The sequence below is a fragment of the Nomascus leucogenys genome, chromosome 17 (genome assembly GCF_006542625.1).
Source record: "Nomascus leucogenys isolate Asia chromosome 17, Asia_NLE_v1, whole genome shotgun sequence".
Lineage (NCBI taxonomy): Eukaryota > Metazoa > Chordata > Mammalia > Primates > Hylobatidae > Nomascus > Nomascus leucogenys.
This window is the reverse complement of record NC_044397.1, coordinates 87,569,877-87,590,329: the sequence shown is the minus strand read 5'-3', so window position 1 is coordinate 87,590,329 and position 20,453 is coordinate 87,569,877.

Sequence of the window (20,453 nt, the reverse complement as noted above, 5' to 3'; positions counted from 1 at the left end):
ACCGTCTTCCTTTTAGAAAGGGCAGAATTCTGGAAAAGCTGAACTGCAAAGAAGAAAGCATCCATGAGATCATGGATCTAACAAGTTGTGAATGAACATTGATTCCTTCCTTATCTGTACAAGTTTCTCACACTTACTCCTGTCCCTAGATATCATCCCTTCTCCCTCTGAACAGACTGAACTCCTGCCTTCTCAAGACTTCCCTAGATTTGTCTCCAGTCCCTCAATCTCAGACCACTGTGTAACTCCTGTCTCTCTTCTCAAGCTTTTGGGTCAAAACATGCACATTCTTTTCCATTTCTCAGACTTGTGAATGAACTGACATAATCTACATCTGAATTCCGCTGGAAAAGAGGCTCTGGAATTGCTGATTAAGAGAGCAATGTCAGGGCTGGGCACAGTGGCTCATGCCTGTGATCCCAGCACTTTGGGAACCCCAAACGGGTGGATCACTTGAGGCCAGGAGTTTGAGACCAGCCTGGACAACATGGTGAAACCCTGTCTCTACTAAGAATACAAAATTAGCTGGGCATGGTGGCGGGCACCTGTAATCCCAGCTACTCAGGAGGCTGAGACAGGACAATCACTTGAACCTGGGAGGCGGAGGCTGCAGTGAGCTGTGATTGCATCACTGCACTCCAGCCTGGGCAACAGAGAGACACTTTGTCTCAAAAAAAAAAAAAAAGGAAAAAAAAAAGAGAGAGCAATCTCAGGATGACAGGGACCTTCTGCTATTTCCACTTTCACTTGCAAGACTTGATCTTGTATGGCCAGGCCTGTGGTCTGAAGGACTTGTAGTTAGCCAAGACATACAAATTAAATCCCAATTTTTATTATTATGTTAATCAATACAAATTTTGAAACATCTACAACTTGACTCTTGTCTTCCTAAACTCTCTCTCCAGCACCCATTCTATCCCCTGCTTTTGCAAGTATTGATGACACACCTATGACATATAAGACACATTCTCTGCTCTGGAAATGCTCACAGTATACTGAGCTATAAATGTCCTCAGACTGCAGGTAGACCAAAGTGGGTAGACAGAGGCCTTCTAAGCTTGCCACTTCATATACACTAAAGCCCCTTCCTGTTCTGCTTATGTCAGTGGATTCCCTTGCCAATTAGCTACCAGTTGGGTTCAGCCAATGGGGAAAGCCAGCAAGAGATCCAAGGAAGGGACAGGAGTGAAGTCAGAATATTTATTCCCCCAGGTTTTTCCCTAGAGGTTGCTGTGGAATGGCTATATTCCATATCCATTGACCAAAGGTCATGGCCTCCATCAGGCAGCTGTCATCCCATAAATCTTTCTTCAGGTTTTAGTGACTGCCTGCTCCCTTAGCCCTTCAGTCCTAAAGGCAGTAAGTTACCCTGCTATCACTAGCTCTGAAATATTGCAGTATCCTTTGTTGATTACCACAGCCTGCCTACAACTTTATAGACTGTCCCTTTATTAAGCTCTTCTCAAATTACCCAATTCGAGTGTTCTGTTTATTTTTTATTGGGATTCCATCTGATAAACCCTGTAAACACAATTGCCTCTGGCCTTTGTGGTGAAACTTACTGTATAAAATTGCCACTTTAGGCACAGTGGAAACTCCGAAGATTAAAAAAGAAAAGCCCAAAACCAGGTTCTGCCTTCTCAGATAGTGCTTCTCACACTAACTGTGATAAAGGACTAGTTTTTAAATTATTATTACGGTTACTTTCAGTCTGTCACAGACTGATATTTCGGTAAGATACAGTAAAAAGAAATTACTGGAAAAAGGAAATTAAGAAGGTAAGCAAATTAAAGCCCAATTGTTATGTTAATCAATAAGACAAAATTTTAAACATCTACACTCAAGTTCTCAAATTATCTGGTCACAGACCAATATCATTTATTGGCACTGGTCTGTGGGCTACCCTTTGAATTGCAGCTCACAGGGTTATAGAATCAGGTTGATAGAATATGAAATGTCTTTTTGGTAAATCCTTGGACTCTTTTTCTCTCCTTTCCTACCTTTAAGAGACATCATTAATCACTTCTTATTTTGGGCTCCAACAAAGGCCAAAATAAGGAGTGTTCAACTCATTAGTACAGCATGAATTACATCGTTTTACAATAGTTAAAACCTACCAAGAAAACACTCCTCCTTCCCCCATCAAAAAACTACAAATCCTAAAAAAAAAAAAAACAAAAAACCAAGCTGTAGTCTTTTATCCACTGTACTTGGTAAGGATCTTATCATTTAACAAGCACTCAATCAGTGTTTCTCAATATTAACAAATGCACAAATAGAATTGGCTTGGATATTATACATTAGACACATGTGCAAAGACATAAACTCACCCTCTACTTCCAGTACCTGTTCTCACTTAAGAGCCAATAATGGGACAGGCTTATTTTCAAGCACACATCTACACACATGAACTCACGCATATATGGTTGGGGGTTTGGTTTCCTGAATTTCTGGCTTCAAACACTACCTGCCTGTATCAAGTCAGGGCCGTGGCAGGAACCAGATGGCACATTCAAATCTGAGGGGAGTTTAATAAACAGGCGGCTTCCAATGGTGTTGGCTGGGGGTAAGGAAGTCACAGTGGATAAGGCTCTATCCTGGGAAGTGACAGGGAGGTGCCATTATAATACCTGGACCTTAAGAGGTAAGGGGAGGGAGCAGTCCCTGGAGCCTGGAACTGAGAGGACTGTGTGGCCAGGGCCACCCAAACCATCACCTGTTGTTTAGAAGGGCAGCTAATCTGTGACAATCCTGAAGAGAGAGAACTGGGGGACAAGATACTCCAACTCACACTTCTTCCTCTCTCCAAACTTTCCTGTTGAGACTTCCCATTGGCCAAAGACAAGCAAGGCCAGAAGGCAATGGCGGCCTTTCAGGGCAGACAGCAGGGTGGAAAAGGTGGAGAGCCAAAGGCATGGGACACATGGCACCTCAAGACTCTTGTTTTTTCCCTATCTGCCAAAGTCCACACAGCTCTCTCACACAAATGCCTTTCTCATCCCTCACCCTAACAACTACTCTGATCTGAGGAATGCATCAGGAATGAGACCAGATGCCCACATCAACCTCTTCAGGGAATGAAGACCTAGAGGAAAAGTGCAACTAAATCTGGAACTGCAATTGCCCAGGAACACGATCAGAAATGTAATAAATGCTGCTATTACACCTAAAATAATTAACACTAAATTTCTAACTTTATCTAATATACAGAGAGCATTCAAACTTCAAATTTGTTGAGTGTAATTTAACAATTTACATTTGCTCATGTGCTTTATAATCCTCAAAGTCCCTACTCCCTGGCTCACAGCATGTGAGGTGAGAATGGAGTTAACAATTTGGGGCAGTTCTTTTCTTTTTCTTTTTTTTTTTTTTTTTGAGACAGAGTCTCGCTCTGTCGCCCAGGCTGGAGTGCAGTGGCATGATCTCGGCTCACTGCAACCTCCATCTTCCAGGTTCACACCATTCTCTGCCTCAGCCTCCCCAGTAGCTGGGACTACAGGCGCCTGCCACCACGCCCGGCTAATTTTTTGTAATTTTTCTTTTAGTGGAGACAGGGTTTCACCATGTTAGCCAGGATGGTCTCGATCTCCTGACCTCGTGATCCGCCCACCTCGGCCTCCCAAAGTGCTGGGATTACAGGCGTGAGCCACCGCGCCCGGCCTGGGGCAGTTCTTTTCAAAATGTATTCGGTGACATTAAACTCCAGAGTTATTATAGTCTGAGTTGTTTCTTTATTGCCAGAAGACTGAACCTCTGCCCTGAAGTCAGAAATGCGCCGCTGGAGTCAGAGCTGCCAAAATCCAGAGTTCAGACCCAGGACAACTCCCCATCCAATAACCTAGGGGTGCTGAGCCAGAATCGCCCCCACCAAACAGCGAGAACAGCCCCAGCCATCCTCTATACCCAGAGACAAGCTGGTTAGGCAAATCCCTCATCCCATTCAGGGACGCACAGCCCCAGGCATTACTCCCAAACCCTGAGCCAGCGCCCCCCTGCCCTCATCCAGAGATGCACATCCCAAGACTGACCCTAAGCTTCGACCCGAGGAGGCACAGCGCAAGTCGCTGTCACGAAACGTGAAGATGCACTGTTTTGTCAAACCCAGGGCTGCTCCCCAAACTGAGCCCAAGCTTTCTGCATCCCATCCCCGGGAGGTTGGGCCGCTGAACTTCCCCACCCATGAGGCCTTATCATTGGTCACCAGTCCCCTCTTCCACTCCTCCTACTTCAGTCCACAGGGACTGGTCACAGCTGCACATCCTACACCCTTACTCCTGGCTACGCCTCCCAGAGAGGCGATAAAATAATGAAATGTTAAATAAATCACTATCAACGATGAAAAGAAGAAGTTTCAATATTTTACTACTTGGAAATGAGCACTTTACCATTTTAGTGAAGACTTTTATTATAGGTTCTTATTTTATAGGCATGTCTTTTAATGTTAAAACAACGGAAGTTTTCAATTAAAATTCACCTAAATATTTCCCTTCCCGCCCCCTCACCATGTTTTGTTTCTGTTGATGAAGACTCTGGATAATCCACAATTGCGATATAACATAGCCCTGTAATTTGTTTGCTAGTCTCAGAAGAAGCAGAAGGAATTAACAACCATTGTCTGAATCCTTAATAGGGGAATTGCAGGAGTACTGAGAGTCTCCTAAAAGAGACACATTACAACATAACAAGAAAACATGGGAAGTTTTCAGATTCTTTTTGAAAATTTCCCCTTGTTGGGACTTAGGCTTTATTTTACTTTATGTTATTGCATTTAAGATTTAAGATTTCTATTAAAGAAAAATTTGGGTTCCCTAATGGGGTAAGAAAATTGAATAAGAATTCCATCAGAGGCCCACAGTTTTAGCCTGGAAGAAAGCCCTGATAACGGGTGAGAACAATCTGTCTCCTAGGAATGGTCGCCTGGTCCTGCTGGCAGACGCTCTGTTTGGAATATCTGGCTGGCATTCCCTTTTTCATGCACCCTCGAGCTGTAGGGGTCGTGAGGCATTTCCAGTCCTAGACTAGACAGAGAAGTGAAGACTCTCACCTCTAGGCAACAGGCAGGAAATGGTTGAATACTATCCAACTATAGCTTGACATCGCAACTTAGGGCACATAAAGGGACAGTGAAATTCTTTTGGCTTATCTCTGTCTTTTGATGTTTACATGTTTGATGTTTTTATATATTGCTCTAAGTTGAAAGATTACTTGATTAATTTGACATACTTGAATTTTAAAAAACGAGTTCAGGAACATTTTTATTTTTGGCCTAATACAAGGTTAATTTTTGCGACATCTGTATCTATTGGAAAACAATGTGTGTTCTCTATCAGATGGATATACATACATTTCTATTTTCACCAGACTTGCTAACTGTGCTGTTTAAATTTCCTACATGCTTATTTGTGCTTACTTAGATTTTTTCATTATGCCTCTGTTAATGATTGAAAACTGCAAGTCAAAAAGGCTCCCAGGCTGGGCGTGGTGGCTCAAGCCTGTAATCCCAGCACTTTGGGAGCCCGAGGTGGGCAGATCACGCGATGAGGAGTTTGAGACCAGCCTGGCCCAATGTGGTGAAACCCCGTCTCTATTAAAAATACAAAAATTAGCCAGGCATGGTGGCAAGCACATGTAGTCCCAGCTACTTGGGAGGCTGAGGCAAGAGAATCGCTTGAACCCGGGAGGCGGAGGTTGCAGTGAGCTGAGATCGTGCCACTGCACTCCAGCCTGGGCGACAGAGCGAGACTGTCTCAAAAAAAGAAAAAAAAAAAGAAAAAGAAGAAAAGAAAGCCTATAATGGTAAATTTGTCATTTTCCTCTGTATTTTTTTTTTGAGACTGAGTCTCTCTCTGTCGCCCAGGCTGGAGTGCAGTGGCGCCATCTCAACTCACTGCAAGCTCCACCTCCCAGGTTCACGCCATTCTCCTGTCTCAGCCTTCCGAGTAGCTGGGACTACAGGAGCCCGCCACCACGCCCGGCTAATTTTTTTGTATTTTTAGTAGAGACGGGGTTTCACCGTGTTAGCTAGGATGGTCTCCATCTCCTGACCTTGTGATCTGCCCGCCTCGGCCTCCCAAAGTGCTGCGATTACAGGCGTGAGCCACCGTGCCCAGTCTGCTTCACTTTTCACAAGTCGTGTTATTAGGTATACAAGTGGCTTTACTTTTTAAAAGTCGTGTTATTAGATCTAGAAGTGGTGTATTCCTTTTCTGAAATACTTGGGACCAGAAGTGTTTCAGATTCTTTTTTCAGATTTTGCAATATTTGCATATACATAATGAGGTATCTTGAGGATGAGACCCAAGTCTAAACGCAAAGTTCATTTTGTTTCATATACACCTTATACACGCAGCCTGAAAGTAATTTTATACAATTATTTTGAATAATTTTGTTCACAAAGTTTGTATACAATGTTTGTGTGCATTGAACCATCAGAAGCAAAGATTGCCTTCATCAGATGACCAAAGAAAAATCAATGAATGAAAAGAACAGAAAGAAAGCAAATATTTCAGGGGTGGAATTTTCCACTTATGTCATGTTCACATTCCAAAAGTTTCAGATTGCGGAACATTTTGGATTTTAAAATTTAGTGATGCTGACCCTGTGTAAGTTTCATAATGGTCATATCTTCTTGATGGACCAAAAATTTCATTAACATTTTAAGTATTTTGCATTTTCACCTTGAGTTTACTTTTCAGTGAAGACTGTACCTGCTTTCTTTTCATTAGATTTCATCTATTATTGATTTTTTCACTTTGTCTTAAATTTAGTATATTTCTTTACCTTATTATTTATATACTCTTTATTATTATAGTTATTTTTAAATGTTACTTTTGCCTAATCTAAGAGCTTGTCTTTAGTCTGAAAATACACACTTAAATGGGTGTGTTAAGAACAAAGGAGAAAGTTCTTGTATAATTGATCTAGGAGCTGCTCTTACTTCCCAACTATAGAACAGTGACTCTGGCCTGTAATCCTAGTTGCTCAAGCAGCTGAGGTGGGAGGATGGCTTGAGCCTGGAAAGTTCAGGGTGCAGTGGGCTATGATGGTGCCACTGTACTCCAGCTTGGGTGACAGCATGAGATCTTATGTCTAAAAAAAAAAAAAGAAAATGAAAAAAATAGAACAGTGACCCTCAAACAGGAATGAAATAGCCTCCCTAAGAGTTTTTTGAATTGTGTAAGTGATCTTTGCTTGCTCCAGTGACTGGGGTATGAGTTTAGTATGCAGAAGTAAGGAATGCTAAACATATTGCATCTGTAAATTAATTCTCTCAACAAAGAAGTCATCCATTCAAAATACCCAACAGTAGCCCCTTGAAAATTACAGCTTTAAAGGAAAGAAAATGAGTAACAACCTCAATGAAATAAAAGGAGGGTAAGAAACAATCAAATCAGTAAAGACAAAGTCAAACTGCTGCTGTTTGCTGATGATATGATCATATACCTAGAAAACCCTAAAGACTCCTTCAGAGTGCTTCTAGAACTCATAAATGAATTCAGCAAAGTTTCAGGATACAAAATTAATGTACACAAATCATAGCTCTGCTGTACACCAACAGCAACCCAGCTGAGAATGAAATCAAGAACTCAACCCCTTTTACAATAGCTGCAACAAAAAATACCTAGGAATATTTCTAACCAAGGAGGTGAAAGACCTCTACAAGGAAAACTACAAAACACTGTTGAAAGAAATCATAGATGACACAAACAAATGGAAACACATCCAATGTTCATGAATGGGTAAATCAATATTGTAAAAGTGACCATACTGCCAAAAGTTGTTTCTAAATTCAATGCAAGTTCCATCAAAATACCACCATCATTCTTCCCAGAACTAGAAAAGACAATTCTAAAATTCATATGGAACCAAAGAAGAGCCCGCAGAGCCAAAGCAAGACTAAGCAAAAAGAACAAATCTGGAGGCATCACACTACCTGACTTCAAACTATACTATAAGGCTGTAGTCACCCTAATAGCATGGTACTGGTATAAAAATAGGAACAAAGACCAATGGAACAGAATAGACAACCCAGAAATAAATCCAAATATTTACAGCCAACTGATATTTGACAAAACAAGCAAAAACATAAAGTGAGGAAAAGACCCCCTATTCAACAAATGGTGCTGGGATAATTGGCAAGCCACATGTAGAAGAATGTGACTGGATCCTCATCTCTCGCCTTATACGAAAATCAACTCAAGATGGATCAAAAACTTAAAACCTGAAACCATAAAAATTCTGGCAGATAACTTCGGAAAAACCCTTCAAAACATTAGCTTAGGCAAAGACTTGATGACCAAGAACCTAAAAGCAAATTCAATAGAAAAAAATGAACAATCCCACTACTGGGTATCTACCCAGAGGAAAAGAAGTCATTATATGAAAAAGATAGTTGCACACACATGTTTATAGCAACATAATAAGATGTTTTATAAATACAAGTGATGAAATTCCTCTATTAAAAGTTTATTAGAGTTCATCAGTATTGATATAATCTCTGCAAATTAAAAAAAATTTTTCTTTTGTTGTTTGTTTTGGTTTTTGTTTGTTTCAATGCATGGTCTTGCTCTGATTCATATATATATGATTCATATATATATGAATATATATGATTCACATATATGAATATATATGATAATATATGATTCACATATATGAATATATATGATATGATTCACATATATGAATATATATGATATGATTCACATATATGAATATATATGATATGATTCACATATATGAATATATATGATATGATTCACATATATGAATATATATGATATGATTCACATATATGAATATATATGATATGATTCACATATATGAATATATATGATATGATTCATATATGAATATATATGATATGATTCATATATATGAATATATATGAATGCTATTCAGCCATAAAAAGGAACAAATTAATGCCATTCATAGCATCCTGCATGGAACTGGAGACCATTATTCTAAGTGAAATAACTCAGGAATGGAAAACCAAATATTGTATGCTCTCACTCATAAGTGGGAGCTAAGCTATGAGGATGCAAAGGCATAAGAATGATACAATGGACTTTGGGGATGGATGTGAGGGAAGGATGGGAGGGGGGTGAAGGATGAAAGACTACAAACTGGGTACAGTGTATACTGCTCAGGTGATGGGTGCACCAGAATCTCACACATCACCGCTAAAGAACTTACTCGTGTAACCAAATGCCACCTGTTTCTCAAAATCCTATTAAAATAAAAATAAATAAAAAAATTAAAAGCCATTGTAAAAAAGGCAAAATAAGATGTTTTATAAACATAAGTGATAAAATTCCTCTATTAAAAGTTTATTAGAGTTCATCAGTGTTGATATCATCTTTCCAAATTAAAAAAATGTTTTCTGTTTGTTGTTTGTTTTGGTTTTTGTTTGTTTGTTTTGATGCATGGCCTCTGTTGCTTACTGCAGCCTCAACTTCCTGGGCATGAGTGATCTTCCCATCTCAGTGTCCCAAGTAACTGGAACTACAGGTGTGCACCACCATGCCTAATTGATTTTTAAAAATTTTCTGATAGAGTCTCACTGTGTTGCCTAGGCTAGTCTGAAATATGTGTGTTCAAACAATCCTCCGCGCTTGGACTGAAAAATGTTGGGATTACAGGCACAAGCCATCATGCCTGGCCAGAAATTTTTTTTTTTTTTGAGACGGAGTCTCTTGCTCTTTTGCCCAGGCTGGAGTGCAATGGCGAGATCTTGGCTTACTGCAAGCTCCGCCGACTGGGTTCACGCTATTCTCCTGCCTCAGCCTCCCGAGTAGCTGGGACTACAGGTGCCCACCACCACGCCCGGCTAATTTTTTTGTATTTTTAGTAGAGACAGGGTTTCACCGTGTTAGCCAGGAAGGGCTCAATCTCCTCACCTCGTGATCCGACTGCCTTGGCCTCCAAAAGTGCCGGCATTACAGGTGTGAGCCACTGCGCCTGGTGTAAAAATTTTTTTTAATTAAAAATTAAATAACTAAAGAGTGGGTGAAAGACATAATAAGGCAGTGAAAAGAAAAAGGACGAAAAGGCATCAACTATGACCACCTTGATTGTTATCAATAAAATGAAAACCAACATCCTTTTTATATATAAAGTTGACAAAGATTAAACAATTTTGTTATAAATCACGTGATCCTCAATAGCGTGAGAAAATGGACACGTTTATATTTTAGGCTGAGTGGAAAAAACAAAAACTGTTTTTCCTCCCCTTTCACATCACAACAATCAACACAGAAGATTTCTGTGAGGACATGTCTGGGGATTTCTTTCAGTCAGTCAAGCAAACAATCCATTCTACTGTGGAACCCAGCTAGGTGTCTTCTAATTCCATTATGTCACTATCTACATGGACATAGCGTTAGACTCCAAAGGGCTCAGTCCCGCAAGACTGGCCTCCCACTCTAATCACAATGGGAAGCCCTTCGTTGTTTTACCTGTGCTTCTTAGCGACCGTCTATAAATCAGGTTTCCACCACTCCCTGTTTTAGTTGCATGAATTTGCTCGAAGAGCTCACAGCACGCAGGGAAACACTTACAGTTACCATTTTATCATAGCGGATATTTCAAAAAATTCAGAAGAATGGTTTTGGGCCGGGCATGTGGGGAGGGGCGCACTACCTTCCGGGAAGTTTTATCCAGAAGCTCTCTAAACCCAGTCATTTTGGGTTTTTATGGAGACTTCATTCTATAGGCATGATGGGTTAAACCATAGGTTATTGGTGATCAACTCAACCTGAGGCTCCCAACACTCCCTGGAAATTGGGGTTGAGGCATTGATTGCCATTCTCAGTCTGACTAAAAGAATGTAAACAAACGGAACTTTTTAACAGATTAGCATAACTGAAAACTTAATTAGATGATTGAATTATCTGCAGCCACGCCTTGATATTCCTAACCCAAGCACCCTCATCCAATGAATGCTCCACCCAACTGGCTCCGAAGTCTCTATGTGGTTCCAGAGCAAAAGAATATTTATACAACGCATACCTCCACTTTTTCTTCAAAGTCTTTTCGCTTACACGAGTAATTCTTCAACTGCCATGCATCAGGGCCACGGGGAGGCCTTGTTACAACACAGATCTGTGGATCTCCGGGGTTTGAGGGTTGCAAGGTTGCTGCTGGTCTCAAAACAACAATGTGAGAACCACAGAACCACGAGATGGTTTTCAGTGTTGAAGCGCATTTAATTCATAGCGTATTTGGCCAACAAAACTTGTAAGTTCTTAGATTGTCCCAAATGTGGCACATGAAATCAAATCAGGAGAGCAGTTTCCTACTTGAGGTGTAGCCTGGGAAAGGTGGGGGTGACCGACGGAAAGGAGGAGTGAAGCTCCGCCCTTTCCGCTGCTAGGCTGCGCCCGAGGCTATTTAAACCCACCCTGGCGGGCCTGTACTCAGATCTTCGCACAGCAGAGCAGCGGCCGGAGCGTTTTGCGGGCTCTGCGTGGACTTGGAGCTTACAGCGTCTTGCGACTTGGAAGCGCATTCAGAGGACAGGACAGAACACTTGGGCAAGTGAATCTCTGTCTGTCTGTCTCATTGGTTTGTTTATTTCAATTTTCTTAAGGAGCACATACCTCACACACACACACACACACACACCCGCACTCCTTCATTCTGCGGGATAGCAAATTGGTAGGGGTCCCTGGGTGCTGCAGGTTTCCTAATCATGTCTGCATCTAAGAACAGCAGGGTCTTGTCTGGCTCTTCTAATGAACGGTCCCCCAGCCCGGACTCCCCAAGATCCATGCTAGCCTCACCCAGCTTCTCCCTCTCCCCTCTCAGAAACTCAGACTTAAGAGGAAGCTTCTCACCAGGGATGGGCAGCTACCATTCACCATCCTCTAGGGCTTCACCACACTCACCTTTGTCATCACCAGGATCCCACAGGCTCCCATTTCCCTTTCCTCATCGTGATGGGCAATCAATGAAGCCACTGGGCTCTCCCGTGTCCTCCTCTGGGGATTCTTTAGAGTCACCACGTTCATCAATCATATATCACATGTTCTTCCTGCCATCACCCAGCAGCTCATCCCCAGCTCTTGGGGAGTCTCCTGTGTCTCCCAGCTACTCTCCAACCAAGCCCAGATTTCAGCCAGAGTCAGCGCCATGCACCCAGGACTCCCCCAGAAACTCACAGGTCTCAGGAGATTATGAGCGCTCCCCCAGCCCTGACTCCTCAAGATTCATGCCTGCCTCACCCAGCTTCTCCCTCTCCCCTCCCAGAACCCCAGACCCAAGGGGCAGCTCTTCACCAGGGATGTGGAAGTACTCTACATTATCCCGCAGGGCTTCACCACTCTCACATCCATCATCAACAGAATTTCACAACTGGATATTTCCCTTTCCTAACCACGCAGGACAATCACTGATGTCATTGTGCTCTCCCGTGTCCTCCTCTGGAGATTCTTCACAGTCACCTCATTCATCAATAATATACCATATGTTCTTACTGCCATCATCCAGCAGCTCACCCCCAGCCATCAGTGACTCTCCTGTCTGTCCCAGCTACTCTCCAACTACGCCCAGATTTCAGTGGGAGTCAGTCTCCTACACGCCAGAAACACCTACAAACTCACAGACCTCAGTGAGATCCTCGCCAGTCTCTCTCATGTCTTCACCCCCAGCCCTTACGGACTCTCCTGTCTGTCCCAGCTACTCTCCAACCATGCCCACATTTCAGCAGGAGTCAGTTCCAGGAACCCAGGGATCACCAGCAAGCTCACCACTTTCACTGAGTTACTCCCCAGTCTCTAGCACATCTTTATCCCCAACCCTCAGGGACTCTCCTGTCTGTCCCAGCTCCTCTCCAACCACGCCCACATTTCAGCGGGAGTCAGTTCCAGGAACCTAGGGATCACCACCAAACTCACCAATTTCACTGAGTTACTCCCCAGTCTCGCTCATGTTTTCACCCCCAGCCCTCAGGGACTCTTTTGTCTCCCTCAGCTACTCTCCAACCATCTCCAGATTTCAGCTGGAGTCAGCTTCCCACACCCAGGGATCACCCACAAACTCACAGACCTTACTGCCACCCTCCCCCATTTCTTTCACCTCTTCACCCCCAGCCTTCAGGGTCTCTCCTGTGTCTCCCAGCTTCTCTCCAGCCTTCCCCACATTTCTGCCCCAGTCAGCCCCAGGCACCCAGGAGAACCCTAGGCACTCACAGGCCTCACGAGACTATTTCCCTGTGACCTGTATCTATACAGGGATGGCTCCCACCTATCCCTCAGTCACCCCAAACCCATCTCCACTTACACCCACACACTCCCATTGCCTAACAGCTACTCCCCGTTATTGTCCTTCAGTTCGAAGCCCTGGCCAATCTAGTGGTCGACATGACGCAGTTACCTGGCCATTTCTCCACATTTCTGCTGAGGGCCCCACACCCAGCCGCAGAAGGGCCCCTCCTGCGTTCCGTCCTCACACACAGGCCTGTCCATCTGCTTGCTACTGTCACACTCTTGCCAGGAGAAGAGGCCCCTCTCATGGCCGATATCACCCCCCAGGCTTTGGTCAGCCCACAGCTGTGCAGCGGGACCCTCCTGCTTGCCCACGTGGCTGCCAGAGCCCATGCTGACACGAACCTCCAGCATGTCGGCGTCCCTGTGGGTGACACTACCGGTGACATGGCTAGCATGACCCTCCTCCCTGACAGTGACACTGTTGATATGAGCCCCAGTTTCACATCTGTGATTTCAAAATAGGACCATTTTCCCTTTTCTGTCTTTCTTCCCTTCACAGGGCTTTTCATTCTCTCGGTTTCTGCCTCCATTTCAGATATTGACCCACCTTTTTCTCTTTTTCACTGTCTGCTGTGGTGTCGATGAGAGTGCGCCACATAAGATTCCCCCAGTAAAAGTCATGAATTGAGTGGCTTTTAGTATATTTGTAGTTGTGCACATTCAATTTTCATTCGCAATCCATTTTAGAACATTTCATCACCCCCTACCAGAGAAAAACCCTGTAAACATTAATCACTCACTCTGTCTCAAACCCTCTCCCCGACCCTCAGCCCTAGGTAACAACTACATAGAGTGCTGAATGCTATATCCATAGATTTGCATATTCTGAACATTTCCTGTCAACAGAATTATACAATATGTGAGTTTTATGACTGACTTGACACTTAGCACAGTATTTTCAAGGTTCATGCACATTGTAGCATTACCCACAGTGGGAAAACATTTTTTTTTTGGTTTTAGTGGCCCAGGTGTTTTCTCCTTCCTTCCTTCCTCCCTCCTCCCTCCCTCCTTCCTTCCTTCCTTCCTTCCTTCCTTCCTTCCTTCCTTCCTTCCTTCCTTCCTTCCTCCCCCTCTTCCTCCTGTTTCTCTCTTACTCCTTCTGCCCTCTCTCTTTTTTTATTTTTTTATTTTATTTATTTTTTTATTAATTTTTTTTGCACACAAAACAATAAACATTTTCTAAAAATACATACAAAGAAAAAGATATATATCAAACATATTAGGAAGGTTGCACATGGGAAGATGGGGAATAGAAATGGGGAGTGGGAATTAAAATGAGAGATAGACTTTGTATGGATCAATGATAATAACTCAATCCTCTATTTGACAAAGAAGAAGGAAGAGGAAGAAAAAGAAAGTGGGATAAAGGATCAGAAAGGGAGGAAAACGGAAAAAATTAGAGTGTGACTCCAGGGTAGACCTGTTTTGTTGTCGCTAGGTTGGTTGGTTTGTCTGTTGTATTTTTCATATGTTTCACCATGTTGGCTAGGCTGGTCTCCAACTCCTAGCCCCAAGTGATCAACCCGCCTCGGCCTCCCAGAGTGCTGGGACTACAGGCGTGAGCCACCACGTCCAGCCCCCACATTGCTTCTGGCCTCCGTGGTAGACCTCCCAGACGGGGCGGCCGGGCAGAGGCGCTCCCCACCTCCCAGACAGGGTGGCTGGGCAGAGGCGCTCCTCACTTCCCAGATGGGGCGGCCGGGCAGAGGCGCTCCTCACTTCCCAGACGATGGGTGGCCAGGCAGAGGCGCTCCTCACTGCTTCCCAGATGGGGCGGCCGGGCAGAGGCGCTCCTCACTGCTTCCCAGATGGGGCGGCTGGGCAGAGGCGCTCCTCACTTCCCAGGCGGGGCGGCCGGGCAGAGGCGCTCCTCTGCCCTCTCTCTTTTATATGACTTGGGTGCATTCTACTTTCTGCGTTTTTTTGGGAAATCCTCGACAGTTGCAGGAAAATTGTGTTATTGTTTTTATTTACTGGTATCTCTGTTTCATGGTTCTCCATCAGTTGTAAACATCTATTGGTTTCTCCCAAGTCACTAAGTATCTTTCAATTACATATACCTGTTTCTCTTTATACAGCTATTTCTGGAGTATAGGGTCACATACTGATAAACCCAGTGTAACTCAAACCGCATCTAATATCCCAATAAACCCATCCTAAAGTTGAAAAATCCTAAATCAAACCATCATAAGTCTCGGTTTGTCCGTGGATATGGGCTTCATCAATTCCATTGTATTCAATAGTGCTGCACACCATTAACAATGGCAGACTGATAGCGAGTGGATATTGATATCATTTTAAAAATCAGTTATTAGAGGGGTACTTTAGCCTGACTGAATAACTGATATAATTGTATTAGTCTTGTGAATAATTATGTGAAATGTTTTGAGGCAGAGTACTATATTTGTGAATGTAATTTTGTGGCTTTTTTCACTTAGTAAGAACCTTTGTGTGTGGAAAACTCAGAAAATTGCCATCTGCTGTACAATCTGGCATGCATTGTAGATTAAAGCTTATTTTTCTGTGAATAAATCCTATTCAATAAAATACTATTCTTTAAAATAAAAAAAAAACACTGGTGATGTGAAGTCGTTGTCCTCAGCAAACTGATCCAGGAACAGAAAACCAAACACCACATTCTCACTTATCATGGGAGCTGAAAAATGAGAACACATGGACACAGGAAGGGGAACAACACACATTGGGGCCTGTTGGGAGGGAGAGCATTAAGAGAAACAGCTAATGCATGCTGGGCTTAATACCTAGATGATGGGTTGACAGGTGGAGCAAACCACCATGGTACACGTTTACCTTTGTAAGACATCTCCTGTGTGTCCCGGCTACTCTCCAACTATGCCCAGATTTCAGCTGGAGTCAGTTCCAGGCTCCCCGGAATCACCACCAAACTCACCAATTTCACTCCATTACTCCCCAGTCTCTCTCATGTCTTCACGAGCCCTGAGGGACTCTCCTGTGTGTCCCAGCTACTCTCAAGCCACGCCCAGATTTCAGTGGGAGTGAGTTCCAGGCTCCGATAAATCACTACCAAACTCACCAGTTTCACTCATGTACTCCCGAGTCTCTCTGATGTCTTCACCAGCCCTCAGGGACTCTCCTTTGATTCCCAATTACTCTCCAACCACGCCCAGATTTCGGTGGGATTCAGTTCCAGGCACCCAGGAATCACCCCCAAACTCACCAGTTTCACTGAGTTTCTCCCCAGTCTCTCTCATGTCTTCACCAGCCCTCAGGGACTCTCCTGTCTGTCCCAGCTACTCTCCCATTATCCCAAAATATCTGCAACACACAGTCCCCCACACCTGGGGGTCACCGACAAACTCACAAATGTCGGTGCCCTCCTTAATCATATCTCCCATTTCCTCACCTGCAGCCCTCAGGGACTCTCCTGTGTCTCCCAGCTCCCCTCCAGCCATCCGCAGATTTCTCTTGGAGTCAGCCTCTCATGCTCAGAAATCACCTATCAACCCACAGACCTCCCTGTGCTCCTTGCCTGTGTCTCCCATCTCTGCATCCCCATCCCTCAGAGACTCTCCAGTGTCCCTCTGCTGCTCTCCAACCATCCCCAGATTTCTCCTGGGGCCAGCCCCTAACACAGAGGACTCACCTGGGAACTCAAAGACCTCACTGTGCTCCTCCCCCTCCTCTCTGACTTTTGTACGGCTGTTCCTTAGGGTCTCTTCCATGCCTCCCAGCTACTCTGCAGCCATCCCCAGTTTTCTGCAAGAGTCAGCCCCCAGCACACAGGAGACCCCTGGAAATTCACAGAGCTCACCAGATTCTTCCCCAACGACTTCCATCTACGCAGCAGTGTCTCCCACATACTCCCCTGGGGCCCCGCACCCATCTTCTTTTACACTCAGACCCTGGCAGGGCCTCACAGCCACTCCCCGTTATCATCATTCAGCTAGAAGTCCTTGCCAGCCTCCTGGCCAAAGTGATGCAGTTTCCTGGTCATTTATCCACATTCCTGCTCAGGACCCGACACTCAGCCGCAGAAGAGCCCTTCCCGCGTTCCGGCCTCACACACAGACCTGTCCTTCTACTTGCTACTGTCACACGCTTGCTGGCAGGAGAGGCCCCTCTGATGGCCGACATCATCCACCCGGGCTATCGTCACCCCTCCGCTGTGCAGTGGGACCCTCCTGCCTGCCGACGTGGCTGCTGGCACCCGTGCCAGCGTGAAACTCCAGCCTGTCTGCCTTTCTGGGGGTGACCCCACCGGGGACATCCCTAGCTTGACCCCCTTTCCTGGCAGTGGCACTGTCGGTGTGATCCCCCGTTCTCAGATCTCTGATGTATACATATGACCGTCTTCCCGGCGCTCGGTTTCTTCCATTCACAGGCCTTCTCATTGTCTCTGTTTCGGCCTCCATTTCAGACATTTCCTCATCCTTTTCCCTGTGTCTGCTCCTGTCTCCACGTGGATGCCCTGGAGAAGATTCACCCGTTTAAGGTGATGAATTTCTACTTCTTTGAATAATGCTGCTATGAACACTCCTGTACAGTATTTACTTTGGACAAATGTTTTCTCTTGGTGCATACCTAGGTGTGGAATTGCTGCATCATTTGGAAACTTCTATGACATTTAACATGTTGAGGATCTTCCAGATTATTTTCCAATACGGCTGTAGATTTTGAAATTCCTACCAGCAATGCAGGAATGTTACAGCTTCTTTACATGATCATCAGCATTTTTTATTTTCTGCTTTTGTTTGTGTGTGTGTGTGTGTGTGTGTGTGTGTGATTTAGTTTCACTCTTGTTGCCCAAGCTGGAGTGCAATGGTGCAATCTTGGCTCACTGCAAACTCTGCCTCCCGAATAGCTGGGATTACAGGTGCATGCTACCACACCCGGCTAATTTTTTGTATTTTTAGTAGAAAAGGGGCTTTACCATGTTAGCCAGGCTGGTCTCGAACTCCAGACCTCAGGTGATCCGCCCACCTTAGCCTCCCAAAGTTCTGGGATGCAGGCGTGAGCCACTGTGCCCAGCCTATTTTCTGCTTTTCAATCCTGGCCATTCTAGTGACTGAGGAGGCACCATTGTTTTGACTTCCATTTCCCTAATGACTGAGGATGTGGAGAGTCATTTCATGTGTCTCCTGCGTATTTGTTTATTTTCGTTTAAGATATGTCTACTGAAATACCTTGCCTACTTAAAATTGGGTTACTTTTTCTTAACAATAACAAAACTGTTAGGGAGTCGGAAATTACAGCAGTTTCAAATTCATTTGACACACAGTTTCTACAGTGTTTTGCATTTTGTATGAGGTAGGATGAAGGCTGAATATTCATCTTGGGGCTTGGAATGGATTCATCTACCTACACTTTGTGCAGGTTGGCTCTTAGCTTCCAGGTCAAGACACCTTTTTAATTATTTTTATGTTTAAATTTTTGTTAATTTTTGAGACAGAGTCTTGCTCTGTCACCCAGGCTAGAGTGCAGTGGTTTGATCTCAGCTCACTGCAAGCTCCACCTCCCGAGTTCACACTATTCTCCTGCCTCAGCCTCCCGACTAGCTGTGACTACAGGCACCCGCCACCACGCCTGGCTAATTTTTTTTTTTTTTTTTTTGTATTTTTAGTAGAGATGGGGTTTCATCGTGTTAGCCAGGATGGTCTCGATCTCCTGACCTCGTGATCTGCCGGCCTCGGCCTCCCAAAGTGCTGGGATTACAGGCAGGAGCCACCGCGCCTGGCCAAGACACTTGATTGAATTGCTGAAGTGCTTCCCATGTGCCAGAGCCATGAAAGGTAAATAAAGAAAATAAAGAAAAAGAAGAGTCAATTATTTTGATGACTTAGAGATCTGACCATGGAGGCCGTGTGAAAGGTGGTAACCAGCAATTTAAACCATGTGTTGCTGGATCCCAGAGTAATATAATTTTTTGATTTCTCGGGGAAATGAGAATGTTCTGAGAGTGGTATTTAACATCCACTACACTCACATGAAATTTTCCCAATCACAGACTGATCTGTTCATTGAATTATGATATAGAGTTAAAAACACTCGATAGAGGAAATGATACTCAAGTTTTGTCTTAAATATTGAGTAAGATTTTAATAGTACAGGAAAGGATGGACTTACAGAGGGAAGAACAATAGCAGCAAATTCAGACATTTGTAAAACTGGAGGACATGGGCTGGGAAGTAGGACTGTGTCTACCCAAGCAAAGAGGGGTGGGTTTGGAACCAAATGCCTGAAGGGCTTGGTTGCGTTGGAGTCATTGGCAATTTTTTAGAATTTATCAAAACAATTCGATAATCTGTTTATAAGGGAGAGTTCTAGAACTTCCAGGATGAAATTATGAAACACGACAAGGAGGGAGAGATAAGGAAATGAGTTATCACTGTAACTGAAACCTTTCATCAGGGCACAGAAAAAGCAATCTTTATCTTCGGAACACACTTGTATCCCAGAAAATATTTCATTATATATATAGTAATGTAGTAAGTGATTAGGATGCCATTTAAATCAGAAAGGAAAGAATTAATATTTATGTAAATTTTGTCAAGAAAAGTAGACAATCCTTTGGTGAAACAGGAAACTCCATCTTCCTTTCATATCATACACTTAAATGAATCACGCGGTGATTCAAAAGAACAATGAAAGCGCCTGAAATGAATATAGATACGCACTTATTGGGAATCAGGCTAAGAAATGTCTTTTTGGTCATACTGGAGAAAAAAAAGAAGCCACAAATGAAAAGCCTGATATACCTGGTCAGATGAAGGTTTTTTTTTTTTCTACACTACTTTATAAATGATGAAACTGGGGGAGCAATTCATCACTTATAACAGAAGCGACATCATTCATACACAGAAAGTGTATGACAATAAAAGATGACAATGAAATGCAATCGGTAATAAGACAGCATATTTAGTCTGTCAAATTGGGAAAATAAGACAGGATATTTAGTCCATCAAATCGGGAAAATATTAAAGAAAGTGATCGTGTCTAGTTTTGATATGATGAAATTAGAAGTGTAAGTTCAATGGAGGACAAGGGGGTAACTTCCCTAAAAACTAAAGAATGCTAGGCAAGTATTGCAAATAATTCGTTTTTTAAAATTATCTCTACGTATCTCTACGTCTTTTGTGACACAGAGAACTATCCAGGATATATGACCTGTGGCAAGAAATGATTACAAAATATTATGATGCCATT